General features: G+C 52.8%; 1 protein-coding gene across 1 annotated transcript in view; it reads left to right on the top strand.

Moving 5' to 3' along the window:
* LOC132591778 (zinc finger protein 208-like) overlaps nucleotides 1-9216 on the top strand; it is a 70202-nt gene that overhangs the window by 25866 nt on the left and 35120 nt on the right. The window lies entirely within an intron of this gene.

The raw sequence follows: 9216 nt of genomic DNA, 5'->3' as shown, positions 1-9216 counted from the left end.
AATATTTCATGTATTGCTAGATATTGTGTTTAGATGTATTTGGTGGCAGGAGAAATAAAAGGGGTGTTTAGTGGCATAAGCAGGAAAGGCTCTGTTCCTAGCTGCATGTCTTGCATGAGGAGGGAAGGGGGCACAGGGAAGAAGGGGCCGTACCAGAGCATCTCAAAGGTGACACAAGTGTGTGTAGGATGCTGTCCCCAAAATGACACGGGAGAAACAATATGGATGAGTATAAGGTGGAAGGAGGTTCAGGCAGGTCCCAAAGCGAGAGTGCTAAGGGTCAACTTCCTCCAAATCCACCAGCTGCCCCAAAGCAGGAGCCCCCTCTGGGCCCAGAGGGTGGAAAGCCTCCCTCCACTTCCCCCCCCCCCGAAGAGGCAGGTGCCCCAAAACAAAACGGAAATATTGATAGTTAACAACTCCACAGACATCTTTTTAATATCTCCATGCGCCCCCTCGCCCAGATTGTCCAGAGTTTTGGGCTGGGTTGTCATCAATATGCTGCTGACACCCAGATTTATCTGTTGATGGATGGCCACATCCTGCCTCAGCCCCGGACACACTGACCAAGTGCTTGGAAGCTGTGGCTGGATGGCTACGTGGGAATTGGCTGAAGCTAAATCCTTCGAAGACAGAGGTCCTCTGGCTGGGTCGGGATGACATGGGGCGGGGGGGCCAACTTCCATCTTTCGCTGGGGCTCAATTAGTGTCAGCCCCTTCTGTCAAGAGCTTGGGTGTAACCTTGGATGCCTCCCTTTCCATGGAGGCACAGGTTGCAACCACACCCAAGGTGGCATTTTTCCATCTCCGCCGCATTAAGCAGTTGGTCCCCTACCTCTCTCGCCCTGATCTGGCCAAAGTGATCCATGAGATGGTCACCTCTAGGCTTGATTATTGTAACTCTCTCTATGCGGGGCTGCCCTTGAAACTGACCCAGAAACTCCAGCGGGTGCAGAATGCCGCGGCGAGGCTCCTTACGGGGTCCCGGCCGCGGGATCACATTCATCCAGTGCTTTACCAGCTGCACTGGCTCCCAGTGGAGTACAGGATCAGGTTTAAGGTGCTGGTTTTGACCTTTAAGGCCTTATGCAGCTTAGGACTCTCGTACCTACGGGACCGCCTCTCCCGATATGCCCCACGGAGGACCTTAAGTTCCACAAATAATAACATCCCGAGTCACAAGACAGTTAGGCTGGCCTTGACCAGGACCAGGGCCTTCTCAGTACTGGCCCCAACCTGGTGGAACGCTCTGTCTCAGGAGACTAGGGCCCTGCAGGATTTGTCATCTTTTCGTAGGAGCCCCCTCTGCAAGACAGAGCTGTTCCGCTTGGCCTTAGGACTGACGCAGTCTGACCCCGGGGTTACCCTCCCCTAAGGTTTTATCTTATAATGGTTTTATCTTACTTGTAGATTTTTAATTTTAAAATTGAATTTTAACATTGTATTAATTTGCATTTCAATTGAATTGTTTCTGTGAGGGACAGGGGATATCGCGAAGTCCCTCCCCTCCTGAGTTCAAGCCCATCCCCGAGCACAGGGGAAAGCAGAGAGAGTTCCGATTCCAGTGGGGAAGCAGGAAGTCGTGTCCGAGGCTCAGGCAAGGTAGAGGAGCCAGGGTACCAGGTGGGACAGGAAGGGGCAAATAAGGGGGGGAGACCCATCCCCCCAACTCCGGAATTACGCAGAAAGAGGAGGGGAAAGAGGATGGGTCTGCCAAAGCTTTTGTGTTGGAGAAAGACGCGCCAAAAGCCATTCGGAGGTTCTGAACCCGACTGAACACCTAGCTCCGTGTATATAGCAATGACTTCAGCACTGTAAATACGCAGCACCAATAAAAGAATAAAATGCAGAGCTGTGTAGAGTCGTTACTCTGAAGTAGCCCGCTCCGGCCACTGTGACAGCAACCTCCGAATCTTTTTTTGGGCTACTTTGGAGTTGCCGGGATGAGTGCGTCAGAGGCGGAGAAATGGCGGCAGATCGCGGAGAAAGCCCAACAGGACCTGCAGCAACTGGCGCTGCAGGCACAGGGGGAATTAAAGGCAGCTAAAGAAGAAACCAAGAAGGTCCAGGAGGACCGGCTACAACTTGCGGAACAGGTGAGAGCGCTTCAGGAAAAAGAGCAGCAATTAAGGGCGGTGGCGGTAGAGCTCCAAAACAAGCTGGATGCCGAGAAAAACAAGGCGGGAGGGGCCCCCCAACTCCAAGTGCTGCCAGGAAGGAGAGCGGGGACCCTAGTAAGCAAGTTCAATGGAGACCCGAGGGAATATCATGGCTTTGAGACTGAGATCGTGTATGCTCTTGAGCTGCACCATGATGAGTTCCCTGATGATGAGCACAGGGTAGCGTTTATTGTGGAACACCTTACAAGGGCAGCCAGGGAGTGGCTAAGACCATTAATAGCGACAAAAAATCCTTGCATGAAGAATGTCAAACTATTTCTAGAGGCTTTAAAAACTATGTATGCGTCCGATAGTCATATGGACCAGACCAAGGAGGAACTGCATAATTTAAGGCAAAGAACAATGACAGTTCGCGAATATTGGGCGAGATTCACCATGCTAGTGCACAGACTGGGGTGGGAACTGCACTCGCCTCCGATGGAAGCGGCGTTCTACCTGGGGTTGAATGAGGATGTGAAAGATGAGCTCTCGAGAGGTCCAAAGCCCAGTAATATGGATCAGCTGAGCAAAGCGGCTCTGGCGGTGGGGGTGAGACAGGAATCCCGGTGGAACGACAAGCAAGCAACGCGCGCAAAGCGGGCTTGGTTCCCACGGTCGCAGGAGAAGCCACTCCCCCAACAACCCTTCCAAGCCACGCCTGGGACCAGCCAGGACCAGGAACCCATGCAAATTGATAGCGCGCGCGCGGGCTTTTCAAACCCCAGCGGCGACAAGACGCAAGGAGGGAAGGGGCGGGAATTGCTTTCTCTGCAACTCCCCCCAGCATCTCGTCAGAGACTGCCCACATCGCAGAGAGTGGCAAGGAAAGGCGGGAACGGTTGTGCCCTCCCCCACTGACGCAGCACCACAGCAGGGAAACGGGAAAGCCTGGTTGCAGGAGACAAGGGGCAGCAGCCAGGCGCAGTCAGCAGACAACAGCCCCAGCCCGCCCACCCGCACAGCGAGGAGCAGAGCCAGCCCACCCCTCCCAGAGCTGGAGTGGTTCTAGAAGTGACGCTAACGCTCCCAAATGGCTATCCCCTGACAGTCCTCGCCTTAATTGACAGTGGTGCATCTGCCAACTTCTTCTCGAGAAACTTTGCAGGAGAGCACCAAATACAGCTTCTGCAGCTGGACTTTCCTTTGCATGTAGCCACCATTGACGGCAGGGAGCTGCTGGGAGGGGCCATCACTCATCAAAACCCCCCCCATGAGAATGACGGTGGGAAGGCACTCTGAGACACTGGCATTCAACGTCACCACCATCTCAGACCCCCCCATCGTCTTGGGCATGAGCTGGCTGGCGTGCCACGACCCCTCCATCAGTTGGCACCAGAGATGCATCACGTATGGGTCGGACTTTTGTCTGGAACATTGCATGCAGCACCAACCAGGGGAGGGGCCTCCGATAGCCACGGTGGCCACCATGCACGTCAAAGGGGGTGAGGCGATACCCAAGCCGTACTGGGACCTGCAGGAGGTCTTCAGCGAAGCGGAGTCCGACCACCTACCCCCACACAGGCCTTTCGACTGCCAGATCAACCTGGTGCCAGGGGCAACTATACCCCCAGCCAAGCTGTACGCCATGTCAGATCAGGAACTGGAGGATCTGCGCGCTTTTATCGACAAGAACCTCAAGCGGGGGTTCATCAGAGAAAGCAAGGCAGCAGGGGGCAGCCCGGTCTTCTGGGTGGACAAGAAAGACACGCAACAGCGCCGTCTTGTGGTGGATTTCAGACGACTGAATTCAGTGACAGAGCCAGTGGCTTTCCCCATGCCCAGAGTGGATGATCTCTTGACAGCGGCACGCAGGGGCAAGATTTTCACCAAGCTAGACCTAAGGGGGGCGTACAACTTGATCAGGATCCGGGAAGGCGATGAATGGAAAACCACGATGTTCACGCCTCTGGGCTCTTTTGAATATCTGGTGATGCCCTTCGGGTTGCAAGGGGGCTCAGCATGCTTCCAGGCCTTCATGCACCACGTCCTGGGGTCCCTCCTCTTCAAGAACTGCTTGGTCTTCCTAGATGACATCCTTATCTATTCCAATGACCCAGTGCAGCATGTGAAGGATGTCAGGGAGGTGTTGCAGCGCCTGAAGGAGAACCACCTGTATGTGAAGCTGGAGAAGTGCAAGTTTCACACCAAAGAGGTGGACTTCCTAGGCTACAAGCTGTCAGACAAGGGGCTGGCGATGGACAAGGACAAGGTGCAGGCCATCCTGGACTGGCACAGCCCCAGGACGCGCAAAGATGCCCAACGCCTACTAGGCTTCGCTAACTTCTACAGGAAGTTCATCAAGAACTTCTCTCGTGTCACGGCTCCTATCACCGACTGCCTGAGAGGCAAGCAGAAGTTCCGGTGGACACCGGAGGCGCAAGCAGCATTCGAAAGCCTCAAAAGGGTGTTCGCTTCAGACCAGCACCTGTTCCACGTGGTGCAGGATGCGCCCCTACGCCTGGAGACAGATGCTTCAGACAAGGCTTTGGGAGCGATTCTGTTGCAACTGGACGCCAACAGAGAGTGGAGACCCTGTGCCTTCTTCTCCAGGAAGCTGACCCAGCCAGAACGCAACTACACAGTGTTTGATAGGGAACTTCTCGCGATCCACGCTGCGTTCCAGCACTGGCGACACTTCCTGGTGGGCGCCAAGCACCCCATCCAGGTGTGCACAGACCACAAGAACCTGGAGTTCTGGAGAACTGCCAGGGTGCTCAACCAGCGGCAGATACGGTGGGCAGAGTTCTTCTCGAACTTCAACTTCTCCATCCACTACATCCCGGGGGAGCAGAATGTCAGGGCGGATGCCCTATCCCGCAAGCCAGAGTACATGGAGGAGGAGTTGCCACCAGCACCCAGGCACATTTTCCCCCCATCAGCATGGTCCTGCGGAGCAGCAGTGGTGAGCGAGGCAGAACTCACAGCACTGACAGCAGCTGATGAATTTTCCACCCGCATCTTCAGAGAACTGAGAGGGGGGAGGGAGCAGGCAAAAGACTTCACAGACCGCAGGGGGCTGCTTTTCTACAAGGGTGCACTGTACCTGCCCACCACCCAGCTTAGACGTAAGGTCCTCAAGCAGATGCACGACAACCCAACGGCGGGTCATTTTGGAAGGGACAAAACCGCTCACCTAGTCATGAGACACTTCTGGTGGCCAGGGGTGCGGGAAGATGTCAGAGACTATGTACGGGGCTGTGACACCTGCCAACGAGCAAAGGTGGTCAGAGCAGCACCAGCAGGGTTGCTGGAGCCATTAGCCACCCCGCACAGGCCGTGGGAAGTAGTGTCAATGGACTTCATCACAGACCTGCCGTCGTCCAGGGGCAAGACCGCAGTGTTGGTGGTGGTGGACCTTATGTCCAAAATGTACCATTTTATACCGTGTGCCAGGGCGGTCTCTGCAGAAGAGACAGCCAAACTGTTTGTTGACCACGTATTCAGATTGCATGGATTACCTTTAAGGGTTATTTCGGATAGAGGCCGCCAATTTGTTTCCAGGTTCTGGAGGCGGCTCATGAACCTCCTGCAGGTGGAGGTTAGCTTGTCGACGGCTCGGCACCCGCAGACCAATGGACAGGCAGAGAGGGTCAACGCCATTCTGCAGCAGTACCTGAGATGCTACGTCAGCCAGAGGCAAACGGACTGGGTGGATCGCCTGCCACTGGCAGAATTTGCCTACAACAATGCGGTGCACGTCTCCACAGGGGTGTCGCCCTTTAAGGCCAACTACGGGCGCAACCTCAGATCTTTCCCGGAGAGGGAGGGGGAGGAGGAGGAGGAGGGCCCGCAGGCAGAGGATTGGGCAGAGGAGCTGGAGACGGTGCACCAGCAGCTCAGAGAACACTTGGAGAGGGCCAAGGAAGCGTACAAAAAGGGGGCAGATCGCCACAGGCGACCGGGGGAGGTCATCAGGGTGGGGGACAAGGTTTGGTTGTCCTCGGAGGGCCTTCCCACCAGAGGGAGGTGCAAGAAGCTGGCACCCAGAAGGTTGGGCCCTTTCACGGTCACGCAGCAGGTAAACCCGGTGGCATATGGACTGGCACTGCCAGAGGACATGAGGGTGCATCCAGTGTTTCATAGATCGCTGCTGTCGCCGTACAGGGAAAGCAGCAGGCTCCGAGGCAGCGAACAAACCCCCGAGGGAGGGGGGGGAGAGGGAAGGCAGGGAGCAACTCAATGAGGCCACGGCCATCCTTGATTCACGGAGAGGGGTGGGGGGCCTGGAGTACCTCATGGCATGGGAGGATGCTCCACCGTCACAGAATGAATGGGTCCCAGCCACTCAGATACAGGAGGAATTCCTGGTAGAAGAATTTCACGCCCTCTTTCCCCACAGACCCAAGCCCTGGCACATGGAAAGGGAGGGGGAGGGGGAGGAAGCACGGGAGAGCAGTTCACCATGGCGCTGGGAAGCGGAGTTTGAGGAACCAGAGGACGAGGTATGGGCGTCACCGAGATCCACCCAGTCAGAGGAAGAAGCAGATTGGCAGAACATTTTTACCCCCACCAGCTCTGACGCCACGGACTTTTTAGGATTCCCGTCCTCCCAGGCGGAAGGGGGGGGCTCGCAGGACTGGGGGGAGGTGTTCACACCAACGGGCTCGGAAAGTACTGAGTTCTTAGGCTTCCAGTCGTCACCGACACCTGGGGGGGACCTGGGGAGGGGAGAAGGAGAGCTTGGGAGGGGGGTGGATGTGAGGGACAGGGGATATCGCGAAGTCCCTCCCCTCCTGAGTTCAAGCCCATCCCCGAGCACAGGGGAAAGCAGAGAGAGTTCCGATTCCAGTGGGGAAGCAGGAAGTCGTGTCCGAGGCTCAGGCAAGGTAGAGGAGCCAGGGTACCAGGTGGGACAGGAAGGGGCAAATAAGGGGGGGAGACCCATCCCCCCAACTCCGGAATTACGCAGAAAGAGGAGGGGAAAGAGGATGGGTCTGCCAAAGCTTTTGTGTTGGAGAAAGACGCGCCAAAAGCCATTCGGAGGTTCTGAACCCGACTGAACACCTAGCTCCGTGTATATAGCAATGACTTCAGCACTGTAAATACGCAGCACCAATAAAAGAATAAAATGCAGAGCTGTGTAGAGTCGTTACTCTGAAGTAGCCCGCTCCGGCCACTGTGACAGTTTCTTTTATGCTTGCCTCGATATTTTTGTTGTTAGCCGTCCTGAGCCCGGTCTTGACTGGGAAGGGCAGGGTAGAAATAAAATTATTATTATTATTTCTCTTATCGACAAATGAGCAGGAGACTTTACAATTGGGTTTTGTGCCTAAGCCATTTTACAATGCTTTTTGGATGAGAGTTGATTTGTTTAAACCTATCCATAATATTAAACTTCGGGATCTGTTTGGTACTAATCCTATATAATAAAGTCCAAGTGTCTCTGCGTCCAGTCTGTGTGTCCGTGGGATTGCGCTACTGCGCATGTGCCCCACGGACAGCCATTGGGACTTTCTTCAGCCGTTTGCCAAGGACTCACCTGCTTATCTTCAGGATACCACCCATTTCATTAGGTTAATAGAGCATACATAGAATCATAGAATCATAGAGTTGGAAGAGACCACAAGGGTCATCCAGTCCAACCCCCTGCCAAGCAGAAAACACCATCAAAGCATTCTTGACATATGCCTGTCAAGCCTCTGCTTAAAGACCTCCAAAGAAGGAGACTCCACCACACTCCTTGGTAGCAAATTCCACTGCCGAACAGCTCTTACTGTCACTGAATCCACAGTCCTTGCGTCTTTGGATATTGCCTCATTAGACACAAATGTACCATTGGATGAGGCACGAGCTATCATCAGTAAGTTATTAGGGACACAATCTGACCCCCATCCGCCCACTGATTTTCTGTTGGACTTACTAGATGTTGTGTTTGAGCAAAATTATTTCCATTTTTTGGACACGTTTTATTTTCAAATTCAAGGGGTAGATATGGGGTCACCTATAGCGCCATCCGTAGCTAATATTTTTAAGGGTGCCTTTGAAAAGTCACATATTTTGGGTAACAATCCCTTTGCCAAGGCAATGTTGTTTGATTGCAGATTTATTGATGACCTGTTCTTTTTCTGTTTGAAAATGAGAATGAGTTTATTGGTTTCACTAATTGGTTAAATTCGTTGCATTCTTCCTTATCTTTCTCTGGCCACCACAGCACCACACCATGTGTGTTTTGGGATGGGGAGGTCTTTAAACATAGTGGACAATTAGTGGTGAGGCCCCACCAAAAGCCTACGGACGGCAAATCACTTTTGCACTACTCCTCATTCCACCCTAAACGTCTTAAAGACAACTTAAAGCAAAGAATGCTTTGATGGTGTTTCCTGCTTGGCAGGGGGTTGGACTGGATGGCCCTTGTGGTCTCTTCCAACTCTATGATTCTATGATTCTATGTCAAGAATGCTTTGATGGTGTTTCCTGCTCGGCAGGGGGTTGGACTGGATGGCCCTTGCAGTCTCTTCCAACTCTATGATTCTATGATTCTATGTCAAGAGCTGTTCTGCTTGGCCTTAGGACTGACGCATTCTGACGCATTAAGGGTTACTCTCCCCTTAAGGTTTTATCTTACAATGGTTTTATCTTACTTGTAGATTTTTAATTTTAAAATTGAATTTTAACATTGTATTAATATGCATTTCAATTGAATTGTTTCTTTTATACTTGCGTTGATATTTTTGTTGTTAGTCACCCTGAGCCCGGTCTTGACTGGGAAGGGCAGGGTATAAAGAAAATTATTATTATTATTATTATTATTATTATTAATCTTATCGACAGATGAGCAGGAGACTTTACAATTGGGTTTTGTGCCTAAGCCATCTTACAATGCTTTTCGGATGAGAGTTGATTTGTTTAAACCTATCCATAATATTAAACTTTGGGATCTGTTTGGTACTAATCCTATATAATAAAGTCCAAGTGTCTCTGCGTCCAGTCCATGTGTCCGTGGGATTGCGCTACTGCGCATGTGCCCCACGGACAGCCGTTGGGACTTGGAGCGCAGAGACTTCGGACGGGATAAACCAGGACCGTGAGAGAGATTACATGCTTGCATATACACAAC

The sequence above is a fragment of the Zootoca vivipara genome, chromosome 2, assembly GCF_963506605.1.
Source record: "Zootoca vivipara chromosome 2, rZooViv1.1, whole genome shotgun sequence".
In the NCBI taxonomy this organism is placed as follows: Eukaryota; Metazoa; Chordata; class Lepidosauria; order Squamata; family Lacertidae; genus Zootoca; species Zootoca vivipara.
This window is presented reverse-complemented; position numbering and strand designations above follow the sequence as displayed.